This window comes from Lolium perenne, chromosome 5, assembly GCF_019359855.2.
Source record: "Lolium perenne isolate Kyuss_39 chromosome 5, Kyuss_2.0, whole genome shotgun sequence".
In the NCBI taxonomy this organism is placed as follows: Eukaryota; Viridiplantae; Streptophyta; class Magnoliopsida; order Poales; family Poaceae; genus Lolium; species Lolium perenne.
Genome location: NC_067248.2, coordinates 155,580,032 through 155,597,745, shown reverse-complemented (window position 1 = coordinate 155,597,745; position 17,714 = coordinate 155,580,032). Strand labels below are relative to the sequence as shown.

Genomic DNA, 17,714 nt, shown 5'->3' with positions numbered 1-17,714 from the left:
CCTATAATACCACGGTTGAAACGTCATTCGGGAACAAAGAGCATGCCAAGTTGTTGCGATGGCACAAAGAGGACCGTAAGTCGGACAGGCAGTTGAGACACCCCGCAGATGGAACGCAATGGAGAAAGATCGACAGAGAGTTCAAAGATTTTGCAGCTGACGCAAGGAACATAAGATTTGGTCTAAGTACAGATGCATGAATCCTTTTGGCGAGCAGAGCTCCAGCCATAGCACCTGGCCCGTGACTCTATGCATCTACAACCTTCCTCCTTGGTTGTGCATGAAGCGGAAGTTCATTATGATGCCAGTGCTCATCCAAGGTCCGAAGCAACCCGGCAACGACATCGATGTGTACCTAAGGCCATTAGTTGATGAACTTTTACAGTTGTGGGGCAGACCTGGTGTACGTGTGTGGGATGAGCACAAAGAAGAGGAATTTGACCTACGAGCGTTGCTTTTCGTAACCATCAAAGATTGGCCTGCTCTTAGTAACCTTTCCGGACTGTCAAATAAGGGATACAATGCATGCACGCACTGCTTACATGAGACTGAAAGTGTATATTTGCCAAATTGTAAGAAGAACGTGTACCTTGGGCATCGTCGATTTCTTCCGAAAATTCATCCAGTAAGAAAGAAAGGCAAGCATTACAACGGCAAGGCAGATCACCGGCCGAAGCCTGCGGTACGTACTGGTGCTGAGGTATTTGATATGGTCAAGGATTTGAAAGTCATCTTTGGAAAGGGTCCTGGCGGACAATCAGTTCCGCAGGGAGCTGACGGGCACGCACCCATGTGGAAGAAGAAATCTATATTTTGGGAGCTAGAATATTGAAAAGTCCTAGATGTCCGCTCTGCAATCGATGTGATGCATGTTACGAAGAATATTTGCGTGAACCTCCTAAGCTTCTTGAGCGTGTATGGGAAGACAAATGATACAAAGGAAGCACGGCAGGACCAGCAACGTTTGAAAGACCCTAATGACCGGCATCCGGAATGGTTTCAAGGTCGTGCCAGCTACGCTCTGACCAAAGAAGAGAAGGTCATCTTTTTTGAATGCCTGAGCAGTACGAAGGTCCCGTCTGGATTCTCGTCGAATATAAAGGGAATAATAAACATGGCAGACAAAAAGTTCCAAAACCTGAAATCTCACGACTGCCACGTGATTATGACGCAATTGCTTCCGATTGCTTTGAGGGGGCTCCTACCGGAAAATGTTCGAGTAGCCATTGTGAAGCTATGTGCATTCCTCAATGCAATCTCTCAGAAGGTAATCAATCCAGAAGATATACCATGGCTACAGAACGATGTGGTCCAATGTCTTGTCAGTTTCGAGTTGGTGTTCCCGCCATCCTTCTTCAATATTATGACGCACCTCCTGGTTCACCTAGTCAAAGAGATTTCCATCCTCGGTCCGGTATTTCTACACAATATTTTCCCCTTTGAGAGGTTCATGGGAGTATTAAAGAAATATGTTCGTAACCGTGGAGGCCAGAAGGAAGCATTGCCAAGGGCTATGGAAATGAGGAGGTAATTGAGTTCTGTGTTGACTTTGTTCCTGACCTTAAGCCGATTGGTCTTCCTCGATCGCGGCACGAGGGGAGACTAAGTGGAAATGGCACGATCGGCAACAAATCAACGATATGTATGGACGGCCATTCTATGACTGAAGCACACCACACAGTTCTGACCAATTCCAGCTTGGTGGCTCCGTACTTTGAGAAACACAAGAATATTTTACGCGAGGACAACCCGGGGAAGCCTGAATCCTGGATTACGAAAGCCCACATGGAGACTTTCGGCAGTTGGTTGAGAAAACATTTAATGAATGACGACGATGATGTTGTAGATCAGCTGTACATGTTGGCCAAGACACCATCTTCGACTATAACGACTTTCCAAGGGTACGAGATAAATGGGAATACATTTTACACGATCGCCCAAGATAATAAGAGCACCAACCAAAACAGTGGTGTCCGCTTTGATGCAGCAACCGAGAATGGGCAAAAGGTCACATATTATGGTTACATAGAGGAGATATGGGAACTTGACTATGGACCCTCCTTTAAGGTCCCTTTGTTCCGGTGCAAATGGTTCAAGCTAACAGGAGGTGGGGTAAAGGTGGACCAGCAATACGGAATGACAAAGGTGGATTTCAACAATCTTGGTTACCTTGACGAACCATTCGTCCTAGCGAAAGATGTCGCTCAGGTTTTCTATGTGAAGGACATGAGTAGCAAACCGAGGAAACGGAAAGATAAGAAAACGATCAGTACATCATGCGATGATCCAAAGTGCCACATTGTTCTTTCATGGAAAAGAAACATCGTGGGAGTGGAGGGCAAGACAGACATGTCAGAAGATTATAATATGTTTGGTGAAATTCTGCCCTTCAAAGTGAACACCGACCCAAGCATTAAGTTAAATGATGAGGATGCTCCATGGATACGGCACAATCGTAAGCAAGCAGGGACACAAGGGAAGAAATGATGTGTAATAATTTATTGTACCAAACTTTGTTGAATGGATCATGTGAATTATATTATCTGTGATGTGTTTGGTGTCCATTTTCGAATGATTCGATTGATTCGAGATACCACTGATGATACATGAAATTTGGAGTGACTAAGTCATACTCCTGCCTAGGCGTATAATGGGAAAAGGACTAGAGGAGCCGTAATTGCATGGGATTTGGTGGATCTAGCATTGCTGAAATTGATTGGCCATGCCATAAATACCATTGATGATACATGAAATTTGGAGTGACTTAGTCATACTCCTGCCTAGGCGTATAATATGCATACTCGTAGTCTTCATAGTCGCCGCCGTTGTACTGGTAGTCGTCGGTCTAAGTTGCCGCCGTTGTCATCGCTGTTGTCGTCGTCGCTGTCGTCGGGCGGCGCTCGTGGCTCGAACTGAGGGTAGCGCAGGCGGGGGATATCGCCGGCCGTGATGTAGTCCATGACGCTCTGTAGAGTCCGGCCGTACCACCATAGTCGACGGCCGGCCTCGTGGAAGTTCCCAGGAGGCAGACCGTCCTCCTCATACCTGGCGAGCGCCCTGTCACGCCGATTGATGAAGAAGGCGTCCCAAGTATGCTGGTTATCGGGATGCCAGCGGGGATTCATCCGCTGCTCCGGCGTGAGATCGAGGTAGTAGTGGTTCGTGATGGCCGCCCGGCGCGCAGTACCCTGAGGGACGGGAGGGACCGGCACGCCTGATGCGTGCAGTTAACACACGTCCGTTGGGAACCCCAAGAGGAAGGTGTGATGCGTACAGTAGCAAGTTTTCCCTCAGTAAGAAACCAAGGTTATCGAACCAGTAGGAGTCAAGGAACACGTGAAGGTTGTTGGTGACGGAGTGTAGTGCGGCGCAACACCAGGGATTCCGGCGCCAGCGTGGAACCTGCACAACACAATCAAAGTACTTGGCCCCAACGTAACAGTGAGGTTGTCCATCTCACCGGCTTGCTGAAAACAAAGGATTAACCGTATAGTGTGGAAGATGATGTTTGTTTGCGAAGAACAGTAAAGAACAAGTATTGCAGTAGATGGTATTTCAGATGTAAAGAATGGACCGGGGTCCACAGTTCACTAGTGGTGTCTCTCCCATAAGATAAATAGCATGTTGGGTGAACAAATTACAGTTGGGCAATTGACAAATAGAGATGGCATAACAATTCACATGCATGTCACGATGACTACTATGAGATTTAATCAGGGCATTACGACAAAGTACATAGACCGCTATCCAGCATGCATCTATGCCTAAAAAGTCCACTTTCAGGTTATCATCCGAACCCCTTCCAGTATTAAGTTGCAAACAACACACAATTGCATTAAGTATGGTGCGTAATGTAATCAACACAAATATCCTTAGACAAAGCATTGATGTTTTATCCCTAGTGGCAACAGCACATCCACAACCTTAGAACTTTCTGTCACTGTCCCAGATTCAATGGAGGCATGAACCCACTATCGAGCATAAATACTCCCTCTTGGAGTTACAAGTATCAACTTGGCCAGAGCCTCTACTAGCAACGAAGAGCATGCAAGAACATAAACAACATATATGATAGATTGATAATCAACTTGACATAGTATTCCATATTCATCGGATCCCAACAAACACAACATGTAGCATTACAAATAGATGATCTTGATCATGATAGGCAGCTCACAAGATCTAATATGATAGCACAATGAGGAGAAGACAACCATCTAGCTACTGCTATGGACCCATAGTCCAGGGGTGAACTACTCACACATCAATCCGGAGGCGATCATGGCGATGAAGAGTCCTCCGGGAGATGATTCCCCACTCCGGCAGGGTGCCGGAGGCGATCTCCTGAATCCCCCGAGATGGGATTAGCGGCGGCTGCGTCTCTGGAAGGTTTTCCGTATCGTGGCTCTCGGTACAGGGGGTTTCGCGACGAAGACTTTAAGTAGGCGGAAGGGTAGGGTTGGAGGCAGCGCGAGGGGCCCACACCATAGGGCGGCGCGGGCCCCTCCCTGGCCGCGCCGGCCTATGGGTACGGGCCCTCGTGGCCCCACTTCGTATCCCCTTCGGTCTTCTGGAAGCTTCGTGGAAAAATAAGACCCTGGGCGTTGATTTCGTCCAATTCTGAGAATATTTCCTTTGTAGGATTTCTGAAACTAAAAACAGCAGAAAACAACAACTGGCTCTTCGGCATCTCGTCAATAGGTTAGTGCCGGAAAATGCATAATAATGACATAAAGTGTGTATAAAACATGTGAGTATCATCATAAAAGTAGCATGGAACATAAGAAATTATGGATACGTTTGAGACGTATCAAGCATTCCCAAGCTTAGTTCCTACTCGCCCTCGAGTAGGTAAACGATAACAAGGATAATTTCTGAAGTGACATGCTATCATAATCTTGATCAATACTATTGTAAAGCATATGAGATGAATGCAGCGATTCGAAGCAATGGTAAAGACAATGGTTAAACAACTGAACCATATAACAAAGACTTTTCATGAATAGTACTTTCAAGATAAGCATCAATAAGACTTGCATAAGAGTTAACTCATAAAGCAATAAATTCTTAGTAGAAAGCTTTGAAGCAACACAAAGGAAGATATAAGTTTCAGCGGTTGCTTTCAACTTCAACATGTATATCTCATGGATAGTTGTCAATATAAAGCAATATAACAAGTGCAATAGGTAAACATGTAAGAATCAATGCACACAGTTGACACAAGTGTTTGCTTCTAAGATAGAAAGAAGTAGGTAAACTGACTCAACATAAAGTAAAAGAATGGCCCTTCGCAGAGGGAAGCATGGATTACTATTTTTGTGCTAGAGCTTTTCATTTTGAAAACATAGAAACAATTTTGTCAACGGTAGTAATAATTCATATGTGTTATGTATAAGACATCCTATAAGTTGCAAGCCTCATGCATAGAATACCAATAGTGCTCGCACCTTGTCCTAATTAGCTCGGATTAACACGGATTATCATTGCATAACATATGTTTCAACCAAGTGTCACAAAGGGGTACCTCTATGCCGCCTGTACGAAGGTCTAAGGAGAAAGTTCGCATTGGATTTCTCGCTTTTGATAGATCTCAACTTAGACATCCATACCGGGACAACATAGACAACAGATAATGGACTCCTCTTTTAATGCTTAAGCATTCGACAACAGATAAAATTCTCATAAGAGATTGAGGATTTGTGTCCAAACTGAAACTTCCACCATGATTCATGGCTTTAGTTAGCGGCCCAATGTTCTTCTCTAACAATATGCATACTCAAACCATTTGATCATGAAAATCGCCCTTACTTCAGACAAGACGAACATGCATAGCAACTCACACGATATTCAACAAAGGTGTAAAAGTTGATGGCGTCCCGAGAAACATGGTTACCGCTCAACAAGCAACTTATAAGAAATAACATACATAGCTACATATTCTTCACCACAATAGTTTTTAAGGCTATTTTCCCATGAGCTATATATTGCAAAGACAAAGAATATAATTTTAAAGGTAGCACTCAAGTAATTTACTTTGAAATGGCAGAGAAATACCATGTAGTAGGTAGGTATGGTGGACACAAATGGCATAGTTTTTGGCTCAAGGATTTGGATGCACGAGAAGTAATCCCTCTCAATACAAGGCTTAGGCTAGCAATGTTGTTTGAAGCAAACTCAGGTATAAACCGGTACAGCAAAACTTACATAAGAACATATTGCAAGCATTATAAGACTCTACACTGTCTTCCTTGTTGTTCAAACACCTTAACTAGAAAATATCTAGACTTAGAGAGACCAATCATGCAAACCAAATTTTAACAAGCTCTATGTAGTTCTTCATTAATAGGTACAAAGTACATGATGCAAGAGCTTAAACATGATCTATATGAGCACAACAATTGCCAAGTATCAAATTAATCAAGAAATTATACCAATTACCACATGAAGCATTTTCCGTTTCCAACCATATAACAATGAACGAAGCAGTTTTCAACCTTCGCCATGAACATTAAAAGTAGCACTAAGAACACATGTGTTCATATGCAACAGCGGAGCGTGTCTCTCTCACATACAAAGAATGCTAGGATCCGATTTTATTCAAACAAAAACAAAAACAAAAGCAAACAGACACTCCAAGTAAAGCACATAAGATGTGACCAAACAAAAATATAGTTTCACTACAGGTGACCTGATAAGTTGTCGATGAAGAAGGGGATGCCTTGGTCATCCCCAAGCTTAGATGCTTGAGTCTTCTTAAAATATGCAGGGATGAACCACGGGGGCATCCCCAAGCTTAGACTTTTCACTCTTCTTGATCATATTGTATCATCCTCCTCTCTTGACCCTTGAAAACTTCCTCCACACCAAACTCGAAACAAACTCATTAGAGGGTTAGTGCATAATTGAAAATTCATATATTCAGAGGTGACATAATCATTCTTAACACTTCTGGACATTGCACAAAGCTACTGAAAGTCAATGGAACAAAGAAATCCATCAAACATAGCAAAACAGGCAATGCGAAATAAAAGGCAGAATCTGTCAAAACAGAACAGTCCGTAAAGACGAATTTTTCTGGGGCACTTAACTTGCTCAGATGAAAAAGCTCAAATTGAATGAAAGTTGCGTACATATCTGAGGATCACGCACGCAAATTGGCAGAAATTTCTGAGTTACCTACAGAAGGGGCTACTCAATTTCGTGACAGTAAGAAATCTGTTTCTGCGCAGTAATCCAAATCTAGTATCAACATTACTATCAAAGACTTTACTTGGCACAACAATACAATAAAATAAAGATAAGGAGAGGTTGCTACAGTAGTAACAACTTTCAAGACTCAAATATAAAACAAAAGTGTTGTAGTAAAATAATGGGTTGTCTCCCATAAGCGTTTTTCTTTAACGCCTTTCAGCTAGGCGCAGAAAGTGTGAATCAAGTATTATCAAGAGATGAAGCATCAACAGAGGGGTTTGGAGTTTTCTCAACTATGCATCGTATCTTATCTATGTAAGTTTGAGAGGCCCCTTTTTCATTTTTTCAAGGGTATTAGCAAAATTGGTATAAAAGCCAAGCATCTTATATTTAATAAAGACTTTTCTAGCTTCTCTTGCTACATCACCAAATTCTTTAAGAAGGGTTTCTAAGACAAAATCTTTCTTTTCTCCTTCCTCCATATCAGAGAGTGTAAGAAACATATGTTGTATTATGGGGTTGAGATTGACAAATCTAGCTTCCAACATGTGTACTAAAGAAGCGGCAACAATTTCATAAGTAGGAGCAAGTTCTACCAAGTGTCTATCTTCAAAATCTTCAGTTGTACTAACATGAGTGAAAAAATCATCTATATTATCTCTTCCAATGTTAGACCCTTGTCCTACCGGTATGTCTTTCAAAGTGAACTTAGGAGGAAACATGATGAAATAAACAAAAGGTAAATAAAGTAAATGCAAGTAACTAATTTTTTTGTGTTTTTAATATAGAGAACGCAAACAAGACAGTAAATAAAGTAAAACTAGCAACTAATTTTTTTGTATTTTTGATATAGAGAACAAACAAAGCAGTAAATAAAGTAAAGCAAGACAAAAACAAAGTAAAGAGATTGGATGTGGGAGACTCCCCTTGCAACGTGTCTTGATCTCCCCGGCAACGGCGCCAGAAAAAGAGCTTGATGCGTGCAGTTAACACACGTCCGTTGGGAACCCCAAGAGGAAGGTGTGATGCGTACAGTAGCAAGTTTTCCCTCAGAAAGAAACCAAGGTTATCGAACCAGTAGGAGTCAAGGAACACGTGAAAGTTGTTGGTGACGGAGTGTAGTGCGGCGCAACACCAGGGATTCCGGCGCCAGCGTGGAACCTGCACAACACAATCAAAGTATTTTGCCCGAACGTAACAGTGAGGTTGTCAATCTCACCGGCTTGCTGAAAACAAAGGATTAACCGTATAGTGTGGAAGATGATGTTTGTTTGCGAAGAACAGTAAAGAACAAGTATTGCAGTAGATTGTATTTCAGATGTAAAGAATGGACCGGGGTCCACAGTTCACTAGTGGTGTCTCTCCCATAAGATAAATAGCATGTTGGGTGAACAAATTACAGTTGGGCAATTGACAAATAGAGAGGGCATAACAATGCACATACATGTCACGATGACTACTATGAGATTTAATCAGGGCATTACGACAAAGTACATAGACCGCTATCCAACATGCATCTATGCCTAAAAAGTCCATTTTCAGGTTATCATCCGAACCCCTTCCAGTATTAAGTTGCAAACAACAGACAATTGCATTAACTATGGTGCGTAATGTAATCAACACAAATATCGTTAGACAAAGCATTGATGTTTTATCCCTAGTGGCAACAGCACATCCACAACCTTAGAACTTTCTGTCACTGTCCCAGATTCAATGGAGGCATGAACCCACTATTGAGCATAAATACTCCCTCTTGGAGTTACAAGTATCAACTTGGCCAGAGCCTCTACTAGCAACGGAGAGCATGCAAGAACATAAACAACATATATGATAGATTGATAATCAACTTGACATAGTATTCCATATTCATCGGATCCCAACAAACACAACATGTAGCATTACAAATAGATGATCTTGATCATGATAGGCAGCTCACAAGATCTAACATGATAGCACAATGAGGAGAAGACAACCATCTAGCTACTGCTATGGACCCATAGTCCAGGGGTGAACTACTCACACATCAATCCGGAGGCGATCATGGCGATGAAGAGTCCTCCGGGAGATGATTCCCCTCTCCGGCAGGGTGCCGGAGGTGATCTCCTGAATCCCCCGAGATGGGATTGGCGGCGGTTGCGTCTCTGGAAGGTTTTCCGTATCGTGGCTCTCGGTACAGGGGGTTTCGCAACGAAGACTTTAAGTAGGCGGAAGGGTAGGGTTGGAGGCGGCGCGAGGGGCCCACACCATAGGGCGGCGCGGGCCCCTCACTGGCCGCGCCGGCCTATGGGTACGGGCCCTCGTGGCCCCACTTCGTATCCCCTTCGGTCTTCTGGAAGCTTCGTGGAAAAATAAGACCATGGGCGTTGATTTCGTCCAATTCCGAGAATATTTCCTTTGTAGGATTTCTGAAACCAAAAATAGCAGAAAACAGCAACTGGCTCTTCGGCATCTCGTCAATAGGTTAGTGCCGGAAAATGCATAATAATGACATAAAGTGTGTATAAAACATGTGAGTATCATCATAAAAGTAGCATGGAACATAAGAAATTATGGATACGTTTGAGACGTATCAACGCCTCCGGCGCTTAGGCTCCAGCTGGCGGGGACGCGGTAGCCCGGTGGGCAAGGGTAGTTCGAGGCGCAAAGCTCCTCCACCTGCTGGTAGGTTAGAGTGGGTGCGGTGGAAGCCATGAGAGAGTGATGAGAGATTGTAGAGATGTGATAATGTTGGCCAAGCCGGGCTACATATATATGGCGGGAAAATGGGAGCGGGAAGACAGGAGGCGGGAAGAAAGTGGCGGGAAGAAAGAGGCGGGAAGACAGGGAAGAAATGGCGGGAAGAAGAGGAGGAATCCAGAGCTGGTCATCTAACCTTTAGTCCCGGCTGGTGGGTGCAACGGGACTAAATGTGGTTTTTGTGTCATCTAACAAAACTGTCGGTGGGATAAGGACGTTTGGGTAAGCTTTAGTCCCGGCTGGAGGGTGCAACCGTGACTAAAGCTGTCGGCAGGATAAGGACGCATGGGTAGCGCACGACGCCCTGTCGGATGAACAAGACAAATCAGAAGCGGCGCCGTGCCTATAAAAGGAGCATCGATACGCGGGAAGATAGAGGCGGGAAGAAATGGCGGGAAGACATAGGCGGGAAAGAATTGGCGGGAAGACGGGCCGGGAAGATCTTGTGGGAAGACAAAGGCGGCCGGGAAGAACTTCTCTGAATTTTTTGATATATTATTTATATTTTTAAGACTTTGAAAAGAATTAGTTCTATTTTTTTGAACTTTTTGATATATTATTTGTATTTTTAACATATTGAAATGAATTAGTTTTATTTTTCTGAATTTTTTGATATATTATTTATAATTTTAAGATTTTGAAATGAATTAGTTTTATTGTTCTGAATTTTTTGATATGTTATTTGTATTTTTCACATTTAGATATGAATTAGTTTTATTTTTCTGAATTTGTTGATATATTATTTTGTATTTTTCACATTTAGAAATGAATTAATTTTATTTTTCTGAATTTTTTGATATATTATTTGTATTTTTCACATTTAGAAATGAATTAGTTTTATTTTTCTGAATTTGTTGATATATTATTTTGTATTTATAACATTTATAAATGGAAAGAATTTCGAAAAAGGCCTTTAGTCGCGGTTGGCCTGGCCAACCGCGACTAAAGCTTATTTCCGCGGGAACCGCAAAAACGGGCGAAAAAAGGGCTTTAGTTGCGGTTGGTGTAGCCAACCGCGAATAAAGGGTACCCTTTAGTTGCGGTTGGCCACACCAACCGCGACTAAAGCCCCTTCCTATAAATATCCGCGCGGGCGGCAGGCGCATCACTTCCTCTTCTTCCTCGCCCTCTCTGTCGTCTCTGCCGATCGCCGCACTCCCCGTCATGCTGCCGCGCCTCGTCGTCGCCGTCGCCGCACTCGCCGTCGCCGTCGCCACACTCGCCATCGCCGTCGCCGCACTCGCCGTCGCCGCCGCCCTCTCGTCGCGCCCGTCCCGTGCGTCGCCGCCCGCCCACACCGTGTACTGTCGCGCGCGCCCGTCCCGTACGTCGCCCCTCGTCGTCGCCGGCGCCGCCGCCGCTCGCAGTGAGAGAGAGGAGAGGGAGAGAGCGCGGTGCCGTGGCCGCGCGCGCCGCTGCTCGCCTGAGAGAGAGAGAGGAGAGAGGCCGGCGGCCGCCGGCCGTGTGGCCGCGCGGTGTGAGAGAGAGAGAGAGAGGGAGAGGAGCAGCCGACTGCCCCTGCCTTTTTTTTCTTCCTTTTTTAGGTTTTGTTCTTGTTAATTTTGAAATAAAAAATAACTAAAATTTGAGTTAAAAGTTTGTGTAAAAAAAGAACTACAATTTGACTTAAAAAAACAAATAATTGACTTAAAAAATTTGTCTCAAAAAGAACTACAATTTGACTTAAAAAAGATTGTGTAAAAAAAACTAAAATTTGACTTAAAAAAACTAAAAATTGACTTAAAAATTTTGTCTCAAAAAGAACTACAATTTGACTTAAAAAGATTGTGTAAAAAAAACTAAAATTTCACTTAAAAGTTTGTCTAAAAAATGAACTAAAATTTCACTTAAAAAATAACTCAAATTTGAATTAACCAAAATTTGACTTAACCACCGCGCGTATACGGAGGGGGCAGCGAACCCCTCGTCGCCCCCTCCGTATACGCGCGGTGTTTTTTTTGGGATCGAGAGGGGGCGGCGAGGGTTATGTGTGTTGTCCTCGGCACCGCCACTGCCCTTTCGCCACCGCCCTTTCGCCACCGCCACCGGTCTCTCGGTCACGCGCGGTCACTGCGAGGCGAGGTCGATCGTCCGCATATACACATCTAATACGCGTCCCCCCTCTCGCCTCCCTCGTCGCCCTCTCTCTTTATATGTAGAAGAGAGTGTGATAATGTTGGCATATACACAATTAATTAGTTTTTACTACATGTTTTCAGGAGTGACACATATGGCGGACGATAGAGCCGACCCGATTAGGGATAACTATAATCCGGAAGCCGAGGCACATCTTTTCGGCATCATAAACGGCGACATTCTTTATGTGCCGCCCCAAGAAGATGAAGAAGAGGATATCTCTTCTTATCTGAACCTTGGCGGTGATGATGAAGGTCGTCAACGAGGTGATGACGAAGGAACGGGCACTGTTGATGGAGGTCAACCGTCGACAAACACCTCCGGCAATGTCTATAAGCAATTAGCAATCACCACCTCCGGCGAGGTATATATATACATTGAGCCTCAGCTGGTGATACAAATTTGCCGATTTCAATAAATATGTGTATTAACTCGACTCTCTTTCTTATTTTAGCCCTCGGCCAGCGGATCGTCGAAAAAATCGGTGAAGACAAAGCGTGGCAAAACCAAGACGCTGAAACAAGGAGTAATATATACCATTGATGTTATCAGCTATTGATGTACACCAAGTTCATCAACCAATGTGGAGTCGTTGTTAGAGACAGCGTCCCGATCACCGTCCAGGAATGGCATGAGCCAGTGAAGGCACGTGTTGGTAACAGTTTCGTCAGCAAGAGAAAGAAAAAGGAATGCTGGAGAACGCTTATGGAGCATTTCGTTCTACCTCCGGAATACCGCAAAAAAGATGAATTCGGTAACGATGATCCAGAGGGACGTAAGAGGAGGAGGCTGGTCAAAGAATTCGCTCTTCAGAAGATGGCCACAGCATTCCGGACATACAAGAAAAATTTAGCGGCTCAATATATCGAGAAGGGGAAGACTCCGGATTTCACCGGACAGTATGAGAAGCTGAAAGATGATTGGCCCGAATTTGTGAGGCAAAAGAAATCAGAGGATTTCAAGGCCATATCGGATAAAAATAAGGCAAATGCAGCTAAGAAGCAGTACAATCATATTATGGGGCCAGGAGGATACCGTCTTTCGGAGCCTAAGTGGTAGAAGATGGAGGATGACCTGACGGAGCAAGGAATCCCTCTAGGTACCGAGGGATGGGACCCTAGGGCCAAAAGCTGGTGGTACGGGCATGGGGGAACGCTAGACCCGGTGACAGGGAAGTGTACCCACCGAGACACAAAGTTTAAACCCACCCAAGCCCTTATTGACGCAATGAGGGATGCTCAAGCGGGGAAGATCAAGTTCAACAGAGAGAATGACCAGCTGACAAAAGCCCTCGGGAATCCTGAACACAGAGGACGTGTACGAGGGAAAGGCGTCATTTCGTGGGAAGAAGGGTTTTCCCAGGAAAATGACCCCTACAGTTACAGAAGCCGTAAGAGAAAGGCAGATCGGGAAAAAGATGTTGTGGCACGGTTGGCATCGGAATTCAGTGAGATGAAGAAAACCGTGGATGGTCTAATACAAGAAAGAGAGGCAGCTCGGACGCATGAAGATCATCCACCGGATGTCGGAAGCCAGCAGCGGAGAAGCAGCGTGGCTTCCACGGAGCCCCCACCGGCTGGTGCTAATGCACATGCACCGACGATCGAAATTACTGCACCGGAGCCTCTGGCGATCGAAATTACTGCACCGGAGCCTCCTCGCTACCCCGTGGACGATGTAAAGGAGATGAAAGAATGTCATCTGTATTATCCAATGGGGAACATGTCCATGAAGGTAGCCATCGGCAGTGCTTTACCATGTGAACCTGGAGCACTCCACCACAACAAGCCCATTCAAGATGGCTATGCTCATGTCACGGTGGAGGACATAGTACAAGGGTTTGAAGACCTGGAGATTGACATTGCTACACCTGAAGGGGAGAGAAGACTTGGAGATGTCAAGCGCCAGTTCATTCTATGGCAAAAGAAGTTTATCAAGTTTCCAGGCGAGGTGCCAAGGCCAACAAGTCCACCCCCCTACGGTGGTGGTGGCGGTGGCGGTGATGGTGGTGGTGGTGGTGCTTCATCTACACCTCCTTCACGTCAGCCGACGCCGCCCCCCAATTCACCTCCGGCGGGTAAGCAGCCGCCGCCCCCCAGTCCGCCCCGGGCGGGTAAGCAGACGCCGCCCCAAAATCCACCTCCGACGAAGAAGCAGAAGCAGTCCTGGACTATTAACCCTGACCCTTATGTACCTAAGACCACAAAGGTACCGGAGCCATCACTGAAGCCTCTCCCCACAAGGCCTTGGGAACGTAGTGCCGAGGAAGTCGACGCGGCCGCGACTGCTGATTATGAGAAATGGAAGGCGGACTGCAAGAAGAAAAGAGAGCCCGAGCCAAGCCAGTATTTTCTAATGAGCAAAAGAAGTGGGCTAAGTCATTTTTGAGCACACCGTCCCAAGCCGCGAAGAATCTGCCTGAGGACTATGCACGTGAACTTCGTAGGCAAGCACTCATGTTGAAGGAGAAGAAAAAGTTGGCGGAGAAGCAGGAGAAGAAAGCCTTGGAGGAGGCCGAGAAAGAATTAGAAAGTAAAATAAGCGGGAAACGAGTTGCCCAGCTCGGGGAACAAAGTAAACAATCAATCCCCCCGCTCATAGTGAAAGCCACCGGTCCGGATGCTGAACTAATGGACCCCACAATCATAGCAGCTACGGCAGCACAGGGATTGACTGTAACGGGTGCCAGAGAACAAGCGGCCCAGATGGGTATGACTCTTCGTGCAATGTTAGGCCTTGAGGAGGCGCCAGTGAGTGAGGTAGTAATTACATATGTGCCGAATGGGCCTCTCGTCGAGCCTGCGCAGGAAAAGGATCTACCTCCACAAATGAAAAATCTCCTAATTTGGTACAAGGGTTACATAAAAAATAAAAACGCCAAAGAATATATTTATGCGGAAGTTAGACATGAGCATCACTTCAAACATTACTATGTAACAGTTCATCGGAGTGAATTGTTCCAGCTGTTCAATCTGCGCGAGCTCGACAAATCTATCATCAGTTGCTACGTTCTGTAAGTGATTTATTTCTACCTCATCTCGTTCATTGCCTGCACTATATATATATATATATATATATATATATATATATATATATTGTCCTAACTATCTTGTTGTGTACGCTATTATGCAGAATGAAGCTTAGGGAATGCAGAATAAGGAACATCCATGATGTTGGGTTCATTGACCCACAAATCATTAATGGATATGTGTTAAAAAATCACCCCGCCGACGTGGAGGAAGACCTGTGGCGGTTTCTTTCAAAGCAGGAACTCAAAAGTGATATTCTATTTCCTTACCATTTTGGGTGAGTGTCTCTGTCTTGAGCACATTCTCTTTTGTTTACTGCATGCATGGTATGTGGCTAATCGATGAGTTATGTATGATTGTGCATGTATCGTGTCCGCAGGTTCCACTGGATTCTGCTAGTAATTCAATTTCACACCTCCACAGTTCTCGTCCACGACTCTCTGAATCTGGATGCAAAGCTTTGGGCCGACATGAGAAAAATGATGCAGAAGTAATTATTTTCATTCATTTGCGCTCTATATCGATCGGCCTATTTCGTTCATTTCCTAATATCAAGTAACTAATAACTCTCTTGTTCATTTAGTTTTCTTTGCCTCCTAGGGTTTGGAGACGGTTCGTAGATGAAAAGGTCGGTGAATTCAAAAAAGAGCTACAATTTAAAAGGTCAGTGACTGGGACTGGGGATATTCAGCCATCGGGAACCAATCTATGTGGATACTATGTTTGTGAGAACATTAGGAGATACACCTCTGAGCGGGTTCCGTGTGATAACAATGTCAAGAGAAATAACCTCCGGAAGATGCTTAGTCCAGAAGCTCGCTTCCGACCACTTCAAGAGGAAATAGCTGGATGGTTCGTGAGGGAAGTCATCGATCCTAAAGGAGAACACTATGTAGAGGACGTAGAACTTCATATGCACTAAATTATGTATGGAAACTTGTTCAAAATTGTATATGGTCATCCGATATTGAATATATATTGTATATTCCTCTTGAATTCTTTTTGGTTCTAATTTCAAATTTGTTTGAAATTGTAAATTCATATGCATGTATGTAGTACCGTAGAATATGTGAAACTCCTTCAAAATTAAAATAAAACACAAAATAAATAAAACAATACAAATTAAAAAGAAACCAGATTTAGGGGGGGGGGGGGGGGCCTAAAACCCAAAACCTGCGGCGGCCTTTAGTCGCGGTTGGCCAGAAGAACCGTGACTAAAGGTCCTCCGCCCCGACGGTCGCCTGGCGCCCACGTGGAAGGGCCATTAGTCGCGGTTCGTAATCAACCGCGACTAAAGGGGGGGGGGGGCTTTAGTCCCGCATGTTTAATACCGGTTGCGCAACCGGTATTAATGGCCGTTGCAAACCGCGACTATTGGCCCTTTTTCCACCAGTGTCCCAAAAAACGCGAACGAAAAAGTGGAGTTCAGTTCACCGAACTCGTGTATTCGGATCGTAAAATGGCTAACGCAGAACAGAGCCCGTAAACCAAAACTGTAATGTTTTACTGTTTTGGTTTACGGGCTCTTTTCTGCGCCAGCGGCTTCCGAACCCGTAAAAACAGGGTTTATCAAAAACTTTGCATATGATCAAACAAACGACACAATTAAATGCAAACAATTCATGCATATTTCATAGTGCAGACATCAAATGACACAATCAAAACAAATAGTTCATACTTCACCATCTCCTCTCAGCGCCAGCATCAACCGAGGTTGGCCCGCCGTGACCATCATCGCCACCACCTCCAGGAGTCACAGAGCCACCACCAGTTGCCTCTTGAAGAGCTAGTCTTCGTCTTGTCGTGATCTCCGCCGAGGCCTCCTTCCACGACTCCAGTTGTTGCTGATTCATGTCCTTGGTGTTCATCATCATGATCTCCCTCTCTTCGGCCAATAGTTGTTTCATTGGTTTGGCCTTCTTCACATTGATCCTCATCTCCTCCAACTTGGCCTTGTTCCTCGCTTCCTCTTGGCTGGCTTCAAGCTTGGCAAGGCTCACCTCCTTGCTCGTCTCGATGATGACAAGCTTGGTCTCCAAAGTCTTGGACTCTATCACCTCCTTGGACTTCATCATTTGATCAAACTTGTCCCTCAACAATGTAGCCTCCCCCTCGAGCTTGAGCCTCTCCTTGGCCTTCTTGTTCCCCTCCGGCTTATTAGCGTTACGGCCCTCCTTCTCGTCCTCGGTATCGTCAAGTGCAACCATTGCAGCTTTCTTCGGTGCTACTTCTTCATCCCTCAATTGCCATTTGGGAAGGTGTTGAAGCACATCAAAGCAATGATGCATGGTGAAGCTCTTGCCCTTGCTGTCGGCCATGTCTCTGTACCTCGCATTGGCAATGCAGTCCTAAATTTGCAAAACAAACCAAAAAATTGTCAATATGTCATCACAGTGAAAATACAATTATACAAACCAAACATTCACTCACATATTCATCCACAGTTGCGCCGCTTGGAGGATTTGACACCACTTGCTCCATTGCTGCTGCCCACCGGCTGCAGGCTGGTTTCATCGCGTCCCAACATCCTTGGAGGGATCGGTAGGTGTGATCGACAAGATGGCGAACACGCGGCATAAGTTTACGGAACTTGTCCTCGATGCGTTGCTAGTAGCGCTTCCC

At 44.9% G+C, this 17,714-nt stretch overlaps 1 long non-coding RNA gene across 1 annotated transcript; it reads left to right on the top strand.

Moving 5' to 3' along the window:
• The first annotated feature begins 15,200 nt into the window (after positions 1-15,200).
• LOC139831311 (uncharacterized) lies at positions 15,201-15,862 on the top strand. The gene is made up of 3 exons (XR_011746009.1): positions 15,201-15,369; positions 15,472-15,582; positions 15,693-15,862. It is a non-coding gene; the product is annotated as an uncharacterized lncRNA (long non-coding RNA).
• Positions 15,863-17,714: the final 1,852 nt, after the last annotated feature.